This window comes from Nerophis lumbriciformis, linkage group LG37, assembly GCF_033978685.3.
Source record: "Nerophis lumbriciformis linkage group LG37, RoL_Nlum_v2.1, whole genome shotgun sequence".
Classification (NCBI taxonomy): domain Eukaryota; kingdom Metazoa; phylum Chordata; class Actinopteri; order Syngnathiformes; family Syngnathidae; genus Nerophis; species Nerophis lumbriciformis.
The window spans coordinates 2,241,324-2,255,805 of record NC_084584.2 but is presented as its reverse complement, the minus strand read 5'-3'; positions in this window follow the sequence as shown (position 1 = coordinate 2,255,805).

The following is a 14,482-nucleotide window of genomic DNA, read 5'->3' as shown; positions in this document are numbered from 1 at the left end:
GAGGGGCTGCGGTTTTAGGAGCCCAGGGGCTCTGGGGCCGGACATACACAAGTAATTACATTTTGAATGTTGGATATATTATGACTTCAAACACAGCATGCTGAAAACAATTAAATGTTGTTTTTTTCAACAAAGCTGTTTTATAGTATGACGGTCATTTTGCGAAACAAGGGGCACCACAGTGGCTTGAACTGACAACATGTGGGAAAGTTCAAGGAGCTGGAATGCAGCTTGGCCACGGGACCCCAAGGATGCAGAGACGGGAGGCAGGCGGTGAGTAAAATTATATTATTTAATATAAACAGAAGGCGCACACACAAGGAGAGGATGACAACAAAAGAAGGCGAGTGCAAAAGTAAATGTACAAAACGGGGGACTTCTTTTTGTCTATTTACTTGATTCACCGGTGCGAGGAGAGCCGACCATGGTTACCGCAGAAAAGGCAAGTTTGTTTAGGTCTTTGGAGCTTTCCTGCATCAACACACTTGGCCCAAAAGGTTGCGGAGTCTTCGTTCTTAAGTGCTTGTTGAAGCTCAAATGATGCTTGCATTTCAGTTATCTCGACTTGTAAGGACGATTCTTCGCTGCCAATAGACACGAGAAAGTCTTGGTCTGGTCTAGTTTGAATGGTTTTGTGAAGCCCACTTGAATAGGCTTATGCTACACGCAAAACAAAAGGGCCAAAGTCTGAATCTGGAAAAAAAAATAGAAACTTGTCACGCCCTGTCAGGCCGTGACTTATTTTTAGTTTCTTGGTATTTTCCTGTGTGTAGTGTTTTAGTTCATGCCCTGCACTCTTATTTTGTAGTTTTCACTTGCTGTGTTGTTGTGTCCTGCTGCAGCTTCGCGCCTGCCTTTGCACGCACTACGCACCTGTTTTCTGTTGGTAATTAAGACTATTTAAGTTAATTGGATGCTTTATTTTTTTGTCGGGACTTTGTCTGATTGTTTGATGCTTCTGCATCAGACGTTCTTACCACTGAGTCTTTGCTGTTCTGCAGCATTCCGTTCTGTTGTTTTGTAACCTGATCCGTTTAGTTTCATTTAGTAATTCCTTACCTATGCTTTTAGAGCTCTTTTCCCAGCGGCTCTCGCCTTTTGTTTATTTTTGTATCAAATACCTTTTTATATGCACGCAGCTTCCTCGGCTTTCTGCATCTTGGTAACGAGCCATTTATTGACGTCATGCGATCCAAGTGTCACAGCGAGTTCCGACTAAGACTGACACGTTTTTCCGCAATTCCCCCCGAGGTACTAGAGACAATGATGTGCGGGTCCAGATGGCCATCTAGTCATTATAGACTCCTTTTGGCCGAGTGCCGAGCCTCCGTGTCGCAGACGAAGGCGAAGCCCTCCTCTCGGACTATGATCGAGTATGGCAACTAAACGGTAACCTGGCAGAACTTTTCATGTCCTGGGCTGCAAGCCAGGCTTGACGGAGCCAGTCGAATCGGGATCACCAGCACCCTGAGCGGGCACGAGACCTTGGCAGCCAAACCGCGAGCCCGCACAAGGTGGCATGCACCACACAGATTTTTCCTCTCCGGCTATCAGCACAGATTTTTTTCCAATGTTGACGCAGCCAGCCAGCCTGCGAGCGTGCACATGCTGCCCCATGGGCCAAGACTGGCCTTTCAGCTGCCCTAGAGCCCACCCACCCTTAGCTTGTGCTGCCGCCTCCCAGCTGCCCCAGAGCCCACCCACCCTTAGCTTGTGCTGTCGCCGAGGTCGTGTGTCAAACGCTGCCCCCTCAAACCAGAGACAGTCCGTATCCTACTGCAAGTTCGCTGCCCGCTTTTTCTCAAGCAGGGGCTGCACAAGCTCGACCTTTGCTGCCAGCTACTCGTCTAGCGAGCCTGCCACCTCCTGCAAGGCCGCTGCCGCCAATCCTAAGTCCAGCCAAGCCTCCAACATCACCTCCTGTGCTTCTTCCAGTGGCTCAGCCGCCTGCTCCTACAGTGGCACCGACGCAGACGCCGCCTGCTTCTCCAGCGGCAGTCTTCCTTAGATGCCACCAGCCTCGTCTCTAGTGGGTCTTCTGACGACGCCACCACCCTCGCTTCCAGTGGGTTTTCCGACGACAAATTTGGCGCCACAGCCTGTGCCGCGGAAGCGCTTGCCCTCTTGGCTTACTGCAGAGGCGGCGGTCTGGCGGACTCCTCCTCGTGGTCCAAGAATGTGGCCATTCCATGGATTCCTGCTGTGCCATTGGCAGCAACGCCCTGGACCTTCACGGCTGCTGGAGCGCCGTCATCGCTTAGGTCAGCCTCCTCATCGGCATACTTGCCAACCTTGAGACCTCCGAATTCGGGAGATGGGGGTTGAGTTGGGCAGGGTTGGGGGGAACGGCGGGGTTTGGTGGTAGTGGGGGGTGTATATTGTAGCGTCCCGGAAGAGTTAGTGCTGCAAGGGGTTCTGGGTATTTGTTCTGTTGTGTTTATGTTGTGCTACGGTGCAGATGTTCTCCCGAAATGTGTTTGTCATTCTTGTTTGGTGTGGGTTCACAGTGTGGCGCATATTTGTAACAGTGTTAAAGTTGTTTATACGGCCACCTGCGACCTGTATGGCTGCTGACCAAGTGTGCGTGCATTCAATCATGTGTGTGTAAAAGCCGCATATATTATGTGACTGGGCCGGCACGCTGTTTGTATGGAGGAAAAGCGGACGTGACGACAGGTTGTAGAGGACGCTAAAGGCAGGGCCTTTAAGGCACGCCCCCAATATTGTTGTCCGGGTGGAAATCGGGAACAATTCGGGAGAATGGTTGCCCCGAGAGATTTTCGGGAGGGGCACTGAAATTCGGGAGTCTCCCAGGAAAATCGGGAGGGTTGGCAAGTATGCTCATCGGCCACAAATGTGGCCTTTGCATGGACGCCCTAGGCGCCATGGGTAGCAATGTGCAGGGCATGGACCTTTATGGCTGCTGGTGCGCCGTTCCGCTGCAGCGGTGGTCTACTCGCCGCCACCATCTAACTCTTCCCTGCTGGCTGCGAAGACCCATAGCCAGGCGGCCCACTGCCTAGTCCTCCCTCCGCCCTCCCGTGACTTTGGACTGTTTCTGTTTTTTTTCTAGAATCAGTTTTGTTAGGGTTGGGCATTCGTGACAAAATGCCCTTTATTGCCTTTTGTTTGTTTTCTTATTAAACACCTTGTGACCTGCACGCTGCCTCCTCGGCTTTCTGCATCTTGGGAGCAAGGCAATTATGCACAAGCGTCACAAAACTGTAAAAAATATGATTTGAATCTAAAACAAACTAAATATCAAAATATATGGAGTGAAAATGAAGTATATATATATATATATATATATATATATATATATATATATATATATATATATATATATATGTCATCCAAAAAATAGTGCTCGATACCGTAGTAGAGCGCAATATATGTATGTGTGGGGAAAAAAATCACAAGACTCAATCATCAGGAGATCTCCTGATGATTGAGGGAACCCCTCATGAAACAGGCCTGTAGAGATGAAGTAGTGTTGTGATTTTTTTTTCCCCACACATACATATATATATGTATATATATATATATATATATATATATATAAAACTTTTCTTCCTTTTCCATTTTCAGTGTCCAATAATGTATTATGTATTACGTATTAAGCACAACCTAAAATGCATCTATTTGGTTCTCCCTTTATTTTACAGTGGGTCTGGGTTAGTTTTTGCACCAGAAACACACTACTGACCTGATAAGACCTGATGAGTCCGAAAGAGAAACGAGATCATACGGTATTATCTGCTCGCAGGCGCGACCCGGCGGTTGTTTGATCACACTGCCGCGAGTCCTGAATAGTCTCAGTCCCTAATGCTTCAGTCACATGCAGGGTTCTCACAGGAATGAGGCAAAAATACAACATTATCTACTGCACGAGACGTATATGTCCAATGTCCAAAATACAGTCGAGCTTTAATCATTTCAAGTCACCCAAACGTTCTGTGCCTTCTAAAGCTTCTGACAACCTTGAGACCTCCGATTTCGGGAGGTGGGGGGAGGGGGTGGGCGTGGGCGTGGTCGGGGTGGGACGGGGGCGTGGTTGGGGGCGTGGCTAAAAGGGGAGGAGTATATTTACAGCTAGAATTCACCAAGTCAAGTATTTCATATATATATATACATATATATAAGAAATACTTGACGTTCAGTGAATTCTAGCTATATATATATATATATATATATATATACGTATATATATACGTATATATATATATATATGTATTTTATTTTATATGTATATATATATATATATATATATATATATATATATATACGTATATATATATTTTTTTTTTAATTTTATTATATATAAATACTGTATATATCTATATATATATATATACATATGTATAGATATATACAGTATTTATATCTAATGAAAAAAAATAAAAAAATTAAAAAAAAAAAAATATATATATATATACATATATATATATATATATATACGTATATATATATTTTTTTATTTTATTTTATTTTATTATATATAAATACTGTATATATATATATATATATATATATATATATATATATATATATATATATATATATATATATATATATATATACACACCAGCCTGCACCCACCCACTCTGTGCCCTATATAAACCATGGTATGTGAATGCTCCCATTAAAATCTCCTGATGATTGAGGGAACCCCCTCATGAAACAGGCCTGTAGAGATGAAGTAGTCTTGTGATTTTTTTTCCCACACATACATATATATATATATATATATATATATATATATATATATATATATATAGATACTTGAATTTCAGTGTTCATTTATTTACACATATACACACACATAACACTCATCTACTCATTGTTGAGTTAAGGGTTGAATTGTCCATCCTTGTTCTATTCTCTGTCACTATTTTTCAAACCATGCTGAACACCCTCTCTGATGATGCATTGATGTTTGGCACGCACAAAAGTGCTTTCATCAAATGCACTAGATGGCAGTATTGTCCTGTTTAAGAGTGTCACAACTGCTTTACGGTATACAAAAACGTGACTGCTGTTGTTGTGTGTTGTTACCGCGCTGGGAGGACGTTAATGAAACTGCCTAACAATAAACCCACATGAGAAACCAAGAACTCGCCCTCCATCATTCTACAGTTATAACGTGATTGGGCAGGTATGCTGTTTATATTGTGGGTTAGCGGACTCAGGTCCTCATGGACCTGAGTCCGCCTGAATTTCGGGAGATTTTCGGAAGAAAATTTGTCCCGGGAGGTTTTCGGGAGAGGCGCTGAATTTCGGGAGTCTCCCGGAAAATCCGGGAGGGTTGGCAAGTATGCCATAAGAAGAAACTTCGCAAAAATGGTGAAACTCAAGGTCAAAGTCAAGGTTGATGCATTTTTACAACTCAATTTTAAAACAGTCACTACTTTACATTACAAGTCTCGACAGATGTTGCAGCTCTGAGATTCAGAGGGAGAGTGTACCAGAGTACGCAAAACCTCTGCCTCCTTTGGTCTTCAGCTTCAACCTTGGGCATTCTAAAAAAAAAAAAGCAATGGCTAGATGACCTTGGCGCTTTGACCGGGGTGTGCGGAAAAAGTAAGCCAGATATATATATATTAGAGATGCGCGGTTTGCGGGCACAACCGCGGAGTCCGCGGATTATCCGCGGATCGGGCGGATGAAATTTAAAAAAATTAGATTTTATCCGCGGGTCGGGTCGGGTCGGGTGGTTGAAATAAAAAAAAATTAGATTTTAAATAGATTCAGGCGGGTGGCAGTTAAACCAATTGGTAAATATATATACATAGTTAAATGTTGTTACCCACATACGAAAAATGAGCAGGCACCTGCTGCATATGCCACAACAGAAGAAAAAAAAAAAAAAGAGATGGACACTTTTACGGAGCGGAGAAGGGACGCCTCGCCGGGAGCTGTAGCTGAGGCGATCGCGAGAAGGGCCCGACGCACGTCCAGGGTCACCACCGCGCCCACCGCACCGACACCCCGTCTCGTCCGCCTTCGCCGCGGCCGGCGTCACGCGCAGCAGGTAAGCAGCTTACCTGCCCGCCACCCCCGTGGCCGGGGGCTCGTAACAGGGGTCACTCCGCGCGCTCCGCCCGCGCAGCTTACCTGCCCGCCACCCCCTGTTGACGGGGGCTCGTAACAGGGGTCACTCCGCGCGCAGTGCGCTCACGAAAGGGGTGGGGCTCACCCTGGTTGATATAGACAGCAGCTAGGACGGTGGCCATGGAAGTTGGAACCCGCTAAGGAGTGTGTAACAACCCACCTGCCGAATCAACTAGCCCTGAAAATGGATGGCGCTGGAGCGTCGGGCCCATATACCCGGCCGTCGCCGGCAGCGAGACGCGCTTGGAGGTGCGCTCAGCGCGGCTCCCATATGATTGCGCACTGGTGTGCGTCTGGGTCGTGACAGCGTGGCACGCGAATGTCTGTGCTGCATTGGATCAGTCTCCTTTCTTTAACAGGCAAAAGCTTTATAACCTCACTAATGCCTTGCATCGTCTATATTAGATATACAGGTAAAAGCCAGTAAATTAGAATATTTTGAAAAACTTGATTTATTTCAGTAATTGCATTCAAAAGGTGTAACTTGTACATTATATTTATTCATTGCACACAGACTGATGCATTCAAATGTTTATTTCATTTAATTTTGATGATTTGAAGTGGCAACAAATGAAAATCCAAAATTCCGTGTGTCACAAAATTAGAATATTACTTAAGGCTAATACAAAAAAGGGATTTTTAGAAATGTTGGCCAACTGAAAAGTATGAAAATGAAAAATATGAGCATGTACAATACTCAATACTTGGTTGGAGCTCCTTTTGCCTCAATTACTGCGTTAATGCGGCGTGGCATGGAGTCGATGAGTTTCTGGCACTGCTCAGGTGTTATGAGAGCCCAGGTTGCTCTGATAGTGGCCTTCAACTCTTCTGCGTTTTTGGGTCTGGCATTCTGCATCTTCCTTTTCACAATACCCCACAGATTTTCTATGGGGCTAAGGTCAGGGGAGTTGGCGGGCCAATTTAGAACAGAAATACCATGGTCCGTAAACCAGGCACGGGTAGATTTTGCGCTGTGTGCAGGCGCCAAGTCCTGTTGGAACTTGAAATCTCCATCTCCATAGAGCAGGTCAGCAGCAGGAAGCATGAAGTGCTCTAAAACTTGCTGGTAGACGGCTGCGTTGACCCTGGATCTCAGGAAACAGAGTGGACCGACACCAGCAGATGACATGGCACCCCAAACCATCACTGATGGTGGAAACTTTACACTAGACTTCAGGCAACGTGGATCCTGTGCCTCTCCTGTCTTCCTCCAGACTCTGGGACCTCGATTTCCAAAGGAAATGCAAAATTTGCATGGTTGGGTGATGGTTTGGGGTGCCATGTCATCTGCTGGTGTCGGTCCACTCTGTTTCCTGAGATCCAGGGTCAACGCAGCCGTCTACCAGCAAGTTTTAGAGCACTTCATGCTTCCTGCTGCTGACCTGCTCTATGGAGATGGAGATTTCAAGTTCCAACAGGACTTGGCGCCTGCACACAGCGCAAAATCTACCCGTGCCTGGTTTACGGACCATGGTGTTTCTGTTCTAAATTGGCCCGCCAACTCCCCTGACCTTAGCCCCATAGAAAATCTGTGGGGTATTGTGAAAAGGAAGATGCAGAATGCCAGACCCAAAAACGCAGAAGAGTTGAAGGCCACTATCAGAGCAACCTGGGCTCTCATAACACCTGAGCAGTGCCAGAAACTCATCGACTCCATGCCACGCCGCATTAACGCAGTAATTGAGGCAAAAGGAGCTCCAACCAAGTATTGAGTATTGCACATGCTCATATTTTTCATTTTCATACTTTTCAGTTGGCCAACATTTCTAAAAATCCCTTTTTTGTATTAGCCTTAAGTAATATTCTAATTTTGTGACACACGGAATTTTGGATTTTCATTTGTTGCCACTTCAAAACATCAAAATTAAATGAAATAAACATTTGAATGCATCAGTCTGTGTGCAATGAATAAATATAATGTACAAGTTACACCTTTTGAATGCAATTACTGAAATAAATCAAGTTTTTCAAAATATTCTAATTTACTGGCTTTTACCTGTATATGAAATACTTGACTTGGTGACTAGCTGTCAATATACTCCTCCCCTCTTAACCACGCCCCCAACCACGCCCCGCCCCACCCCCGACCACGCCCCCACCCCCCACCTCCCGAAATCGGAGGTCTCAAGGTTGGCAAGTATGGCTATAGCCTGGAATGCCAGGTCTCCGCGGGTTTTAAAACCAGTGTTTGGGATCTTTAGAAGACCCTGGCCTGAAGACCCTGAAGAGTCGGGGCATAGCAAGTCAGTGATGTACTGAGGGGCACGGAAAGTCAGGACTAAAGCCTTAAAGGGGAACATTATCACCAGACCTATGTAAGCGTCAATATATACCTTGATGTTGCAGGAAAAAAGACCATATATTTTTTTAACCGATTTCCGAACTCTAAATGGTTGAATTTCGGCGAATTAAACACCTTTCTATTATTCGCTCTCGGAAGCAATCCGCCATTTTCTCACTTTCGTCGGTGTGTTGTCGGAGGGTGTAACAACACGAACAGGGACGGATTCAAGTTGCACCAGTGGCCCAAAGATGCGAGAGTGGCAAGAAATTGGACGAAATGTGTTCAAAATACGAGGCTGTGGGGAAAGCCGACGAAATGGTCAGTCGTTTGTTCCGCACACTTTACCGACGAAAGCTACGCTACGACAGAGATGGCAAGAATGTGTGGATATCCTGCGACACTAATGTCGCTAATGTCACTATACCTTGCTGTTCTTTCCGCCATGTTTGTTTGTGTTGGCATCACTATGTGACGTCACAGGAAAATGGACGGGTGTATACAGCCCTCGCAAAAATGACTAATGATCTACTGCTAACGATGGATTCTGATGCGTCATCTATGTTGCTGCTTCTTGATCTTAGCGCTGCTTTCGATACCGTCGATCATAATATTTTATTAGAGTGTATCAAAACACGTATTGGTATGTCAGACTTAGCTTTGTCGTGGTTTAACTCTTATCTTACTGACAGGATGCAATGCGTCTCCCATAATAATGTGACCTCGGACTATGTTAAGGTAACGTGCGGAGTTCCTCAGGGTTCGGTTCTTGGCCCTGCACTCTTTAGTATTTACATGTTGCCGCTAGGCGACATCATACGCAAATACGGTGTTAGCTTTCATTGTTATGCTGATGACAGCCAACTCTACATGCCCCTAAAGCTGACCAACACGCCGGATTGTAGTCAGCTGGAGGCGTGTCTTAATGAAATTAAACAATGGATGTCCGCTAACTTCTTGCAACTCAACGCCAAGAAAACGGAAATGCTGATTATCGGTCCTGCTAAACACCGACATTTATTTAATAATACCACCTTAACATTTGACAACCAAACAATTACACAAGGCGAATCAGTAAAGAATCTGGGTATTATCTTCCACCCAACTCTCTCCTTTGAGTCACACATTAAGAGTGTTACTAAAACGGCCTTCTTTCATCTCCGTAATATCGCTAAAATTCGTTCTATTTTATCCACTAGCGACGCTGAGATCATTATTCATGCGTTCGTTACGTCTCGTCTCGACTACTGTAACGTATTATTTTGGGGTCTCCCTATGTCTAGCATTAAAAGACTACAATTGGTACAAAATGCGGCTGCTAGACTTTTGACAAGAACAAGAAAGTTTGATCATATTACGCCTATACTGTATATACCTTTATATACATATATATATACCTATACTGGCTCACCTGCACTGGCTTCCTGTGCACTTAAGATGTGACTTTAAGGTTTTACTACTTACGTATAAAATACTACACGGTCTAGCTCCGTCCTATCTTGTCGATTGCATTGTACCATATGTCCCGGCAAGAAATCTGCCTTCAAAGAACTCCGGCTTATTAGTGATTCCCAGAGCCCAAAAAAAGTCTGCGGGCTATAGAGCGTTTTCTATTGGGGCTCCAGTACTATGGAATGCCCTCCCGGTAACAATTAGAGATGCTACCTCAGTAGAAGCATTTAAGTCCCATCTTAAAACTCATTTGTATACTCTAGCCTTTAAATAGCCTCCCTGTTAGACCAGTTGATCTGCCGTTTATTTTATTTTCTCCTCTGCTCCCCTTTTCCTTGTGGAGGGTGGGGGGGGCACAGGTCCGGTGGCCATGGATGAAGTGCTGGCTGTCCAGAGTCGGGACCCGGGGTGGACTGCTCGCCTGTGCATCGGCTGCGAACATCTCTGCGCTGCTGACCCGTCTCCGCTCGGGATGGTGTCCTGCTGGCCCCACTATGGACTGGACTCTTACTATTATGTTGGATCCACTATGGACTGGACTCTCACAATATTATGTCAGACCCACTAGACATCCATTGCTTTCGGTCTCCCCTAGAGAGGGGGGGGGGGGGGGTTACCCACATATGCGGTCCTCTCCAAGGTTTCTCATAGTCATTCACATCGACGTCCCACTGGGCTTATGTGGGCTTTGTACCGAGGATGTCGTTGTGGCTTGTGCAGCCCTTTGAGACACTTGTGATTTAGGGCTATATAAATAAACATTGATTGATTGATTGATGTTTGTTTGTATTGGCATCACTGAGTGACGTCACAGGAAAATGGACGGGTGTATATAACGATGGTTAAAGGGATATTGTGTGATGGGTAAAATTTTGAAAAAAACTTTGAAAAATAAAATAAGCCACTGGGAACTGATTTTTAATGGTTTTAACCCTTCTGAAGTTGTGATAATGTTCCCCTTTAAACTCAATGCGGAATTTGACTGGAAGCCAATGAAGACTGGATAAAATGGGGGTGATGCAAGAAGCTGTTTTGGATGCACCCGTCAAAAGGCTGAAAGCTGCATTGTGAAGTCTTGTCATGTCTGTGTAATCATGTTTTGTTTAGTTTCTGGCTTTTCACTCCCTTGTCTTGTTTCCATGATTACCCCATTAGTTTCACCTGTTCCACGTTTGGACTCATTGTGCACTCTTGATTGTCACCATAGCAACCCATTAGTTTTCACCTGTCACGTCACGCACCTGTTTCACGTTTTGAGTCACGCACCTGTTTTCGTTAATCAAGTCTGTAGTATTTAAGTTCAGTGTTTTTCAGTTTGTCTTTCTGGTGACATCCCCACATTTATGCTCGACACATTTCTAACTCCTTTTCATGTCCATCGTTCACGCTGCTCCTTTTTTGTCCATGCCAAGTAAGTTTCCTTTATTCAAGCCATAGTTTGCAAGTTTTGTTTAATTGTTCATAGTTTCTGCCCTTGTGCAAGTTTTGTGTTTATAGTCAAGTTTTGTACTTCCGCCCTTGTGCGCGCCTTTAGTTTGTTCCTTTTGTTATTGTAAAATTAAATATGTATTCACCTGCAATTCATATCCGGTCCAAATGTTCATTTGCACCACGGGAGAACAAACCACGCCATAGTCCATGTCTTGACAAGTCTCTTCAGCGTTGACTTGCAATATAGTCAATACGAGATGAAATGAACGCGTGAATGATCATTTCCAGATCCCATTTTGACAGCAAATTTCTAACTTTAGAAATATTTCTCAGGTGATAAAAAACAGTTTTTGGTCAGTCGACCGGTGTCACGATTCGGGCTGTGAATCTGTGGGCACCACATGATTCCATTCAGTTCCTGGGGCTAGCGATGTTCTTGATTAAAAAACGATTCTCGATTCTAAATCAATACTTTTCTAATAACACGGGATGTCAGTTCTGGAAAAATAGTTTCCTTTGGTGAATTTCTACACAAACATCTACGAAAGGGGACAGAGCAGATTTTGGGGATTAAAATGTTTTTTATTTTTGATTTGTTTTACTTTATTGAGAGTCGATACAGATAAGAACATACCTGCCAACTACTCCGGTTTTCCCGTAATTAGTACGGTTTTCATCAACCTATTCCGGGTTACGGTTGCAGTGATAAAAAATACGGTTTTTCATTAATTTAAAAAAAATTTTTTTTTTAAGTTTTATTCACGAAATCGCGTAACAACAATGACAATCGACACTGCTTCCCGTAACTTCCTATCGAGCCATTCCGAATGCCATGTGCGAGGCTATTTATAGCACCGCTGCCAAGCACGAGGCACCTGTTGCCCATTGTTTCCAAACGAGCGAACGATCATGGAATCAGCCGGAGAAAAATCGCAAACGAGTCTTAAACCGAAAAGAAAACCGCAGTCATTCCGTGACGAATATTCAAAAGCCTATCCGGGAATAATTATCCGTTCCAAAAAGGGTGAAAACTACGCGAATTGCACCTTGTGCAGACAAGATTTTTCGATCGGACACGGAGGAATTAGCGATGTAAAAGACCACGTTGGGACAAAAAGAACACAAGTCTAATGCCGTCGCTAGCGATACAAGTGGAAAACTTTCAACGTTTTTCGTCGCCCAAACAGATTCTTTGGATGTGATAAATGCCGAAGTTTTATTTACGGAGGCAATAATTGAGCATGGACTTCCAATCGCACTGGCTGATCACATGGGACAGTTAAATGTTTGTAATGCAACCTTTAAAAATCATTACGCGGTGATCGCGGTCCCAAAAATAAACTTTTCTTGCATGATAATGTCCAGAAAAACTCGTTTTATATTACTATAGAGTCCTTTTAACGAATGAGTTTGATGGTTTATCACAAACCTTAAATGAAAGAAGTCCTTTGTTTTCCTGCACCATGCATGCGCTTTGGCCTTGCTTCGTGTTTGGTGCGCAATCCTGTCGGCTGTATTTCACAGCACGTCTTTGACAACTTGAAGTGGCATAAAACATTTAAAACAAAGGGGTTATAGGAACAATCACTTTCAGTGTTTTATGCCACTTCAAGTAAACTTATAAAGTTACCATATCATTTTTGCAGTATGATCAATCTGATAGAATAAATTTGGATTTTAGCCACAAAAAGGTAATGACACCAATGTTATCTATTGGAATTGTTTAGTACTGGTATACTGTTAAAAGTGTTTATACTATTTATGCTTTCAAGTCCGAGTTGAAGAAATCTTGTTAAATGTTGACAGCATAACTACCAAAATACAGAAGTATGTCCTTAATATTTTTGCAGTGCTATTTCTGTTGAAAAGTTAAAAAATGATTACATTAGAGATGTGATGTGCCACTTTTCAAGTGTCTGATGTAAGGCTGAAACAACGCGTCGACGTAGTCGGTTACGTAAATACGTCGACGCCGTTTTTGTGCGTCGCATATTTACGTCACACTACTGTCATGGCGGAGCGCAAAGCAGACGATGCGAGCGAGGGGAAAAAAGCACGCCAAAAGTCGTCAAAAGTGTGGGAGTATTTCAATAAACGGCCTAATAATGTTGTTGTATGCACACTGTGTCGAGCGGAAATGGCCTATCATAGCAGCACAACGGCTATGAACAAACATTTGAAAAGAAAACCCCCGACAGCGTTCTTGCCATCACCATCAACAAGTCAATCGTCCGCGTGCGTATACGTTGTCATCATTACACAAAAACATGAATGTGTCATTTGTATCTGCGTTGTAAATTCATAAACTAAAGCACCGTTTCGCTCTGAGAGGCGCGTTTGGCGTGCCTGTTCAGTGTTTACAAAGACGCGCTCCTCTTTAACGCTGTGGAGAGGCGGCGGCGGCGGCGGCGAGCGAGCGGCGAGGCGGGGCGCGCCGGGAGCGACGCCGCAACCGTGCCCAGGTGCGCGATCCGCGCAGTTGGAAGAGAAAAGACTTTGTGTAAAATTAAAAGATTGTAAACCTGGCAAAGCCGTCTGGCGTTCAGTCTGTCGGTCCTGAAAGAACCCCACGGCACAAGACGTGTCACAAACGCTAACGTTAATTAGTTGTGCAAATACCTTTTACAACATTAACAGTTACATATACTATGTACAAACCAACAATTAACTTTCACTTTAATCATACTATCATTGTTGTGTTATTAAGCAAAATAAGCAATACTTTTACTTTTGTTGAAATGTTTACACTGTACACTTTTTTGTATTGGATGTTTAGCTTTATTTTTGCACATTTTAGCAAATAAGCAATACTTTTACTTTTGTTGAAATGTTTACACTGTACACTTTTTTGTATTGGATGTTTAGCTTTATTTTTGCACATTTTAGCAAATAAGCAATACTTTTACTTTTGTTGAAATGTTTACACTTGTTACAGAATATTTCCGTTTTGCACTTTTTTGTATTGGATGTTTATCTTTATTTTTGCACATTTTAAAGCAAAATAAGCAATACTTTTACTTTTGAAATGCTTATACTATTCCAGAATATTAAGATTTGCACTGGATGTTTACTTTTATATTTGCACATTAAAAAGCAAATAAGCTACTTTTAATTTTGTTCAATGTTAAAAGTTTTAAATGTTTACATTGTTACAGAATATTTTGTCATGTTGTTGTCAATGTTGACTGAGTGGCCATACTTTTTTTT